Source organism: Diceros bicornis, chromosome 28, assembly GCF_020826845.1.
Source record: "Diceros bicornis minor isolate mBicDic1 chromosome 28, mDicBic1.mat.cur, whole genome shotgun sequence".
In the NCBI taxonomy this organism is placed as follows: domain Eukaryota; kingdom Metazoa; phylum Chordata; class Mammalia; order Perissodactyla; family Rhinocerotidae; genus Diceros; species Diceros bicornis.
In genome coordinates, this window is record NC_080767.1 from 1,027,013 (window position 1) to 1,029,265 (window position 2,253).

Sequence of the window (2,253 nt, forward strand, 5' to 3'; positions counted from 1 at the left end):
GGGACTCTGTGTCAAATCTTTGTTAGAAATTATGTGATCCTTACTAGCTGGAAGTAAGTGAGATGGGGCATGAAGTTATTTCTAGGAGTTGGAGACATACCACGTTTAGCTCAGTTCTGGGCATCTTTGAAATACCTATACAAACTTGTTCCTACATAGTAACTTGCAACTTTGAATGAGAATGTGCTTGCTTACAGCAACGTGCTATATGTTCTGAATGCCCGAATTGGGAATCTGTGTCAAAATTTTTTAGGAATTATGTGATCCTTACTAGCTGGAAGTAAGGGAGTTGGGGCATGAAGGTATTTCTAGGAGTTGGACACATACCAAGTTTAGCACAGTTCTGGGCATCTTTGAAATACCTATAGAAACCTGTTCCTACATAGTAACTTGCAACTTTGAATGAGAATGTGCTTGCTTACAGCAACGTGCTATATGTTCTGAATGCCCGAATTGGGAATCTGTGTCAAAACTTTGTTAGAAATTATGTGATCCTTACTAGCTGGAAGTAAGTGAGATGGGGCATGAAGTTATTTCTAGGAGTTGGAGACATACCACGTTTAGCTCAGTTCTGGGCATCTTTGAAATACCTATACAAACTTGTTCCTACATAGTAACTTGCAACTTTGAATGAGAATGTGCTTGCTTACAGCAACGTGCTATATGTTCTGAATGCCCGAATTGGGAATCTGTGTCAAAATTTTTTAGGAATTATGTGATCCTTACTAGCTGGAAGTAAGGGAGTTGGGGCATGAAGGTATTTCTAGGAGTTGGACACATACCAAGTTTAGCACAGTTCTGGGCATCTTTGAAATACCTATACAAACCTGTTCCTACATAGTAACTTGCAACTTTGAATGAGAATGTGCTTGCTTACAGCAACGTGCTATATGTTCTGAATGCCCGAATAGGGATTCTGTGTCAAAACTTTGTTTGAAATTATGTGATCCTTACTAGATGGAAGTGAGGGAGTTGGGGCATGAAGGTATTTCTAGGAGTTGGACACATACCAAGTTTGGCACTGTTCTGGGCATCTTTGAAATACCTATACAAACTTGTTCCTACATAGTAACTTGCAACTTTGAATGAGAATGTGCTTGCTTACAGCAACGTGCTATATGTTCTGAATGCCCGAATTGGGAATCTGTGTCAAAACTTTGTTAGGAATTATGTGATCCTTACTAGCTGGAAGTAAGTGAGATGGGGCATGAAGTTATTTCTAGGAGTTGGAGACATACCACGTTTAGCTCAGTTCTGGGCATCTTTGAAATACCTATACAAACTTGTTCCTACATAGTAACTTGCAACTTTGAATGAGAATGTGCTTGCTTACAGCAACGTGCTATATGTTCTGAATGCCCGAATTGGGAATCTGTCTCAAAATTTGTTAGGAATTATGTGATCCTTACTAGCTGGAAGTAAGGTAGTTGGGGCATGAAGGTATTTCTAGGAGTTGGACACATACAAAGTTTAGCACAGTTCTGGGCATCTTTGAATTACCTATACAAACTTGTTCCTACATAGTAACTTGCAACTTTGAATGAGAATGTGCTTGCTTACAGCAACGTGCTATATGTTCTGAATGCCCGAATTGGGAATCTGTGTCAAAACTTTGTTAGGAATTATGTGATACTTACTAGCTGGAAGTAAGTGAGATGAGGCATGAAGTTATTTCTAGGAGTTGGAGACATACAACGATTAGCTCAGTTCTGGGCATCTTTGAAATACCTATACAAACTTGTTCCTACATAGTAACTTGCATCTTTGAATGAGAATGTGCTTGCTTACAGCAACGTGCTATATGTTCTGAATGCCCGAATTGGGAATCTGTGTCAAAATTTGTTAGGAATTTTGTGATCCTTACTAGCTGGAAGTAAGGGAGTTGGGGCATGAAGGTATTTCTAGGAGTTGGACACATACCAAGTTTAGCACAGTTCTGGGCATCTTTGAAATACCTATACAAACTTGTTCCTACATAGTAACTTGCAACTTTGAATGAGAATGTGCTTGCTTACAGCAACGTGCTATATGTTCTGAATGCCCGAATTGGGAATCTGTGTCAAAACTTTGTTAGGAATTATGTGATCCTTACTAGCTGGAAGTAAGTGAGATGGGGCATGAAGTTATTTCTAGGAGTTGGAGACATACAACGTTTAGCTCAGTTCTGGGCATCTTTAAAATACCTATACAAACTTGTTCCTACATAGTAACTTGCAACTTTGAATGAGAATGTGCTTGCTTACAGCAACGTGC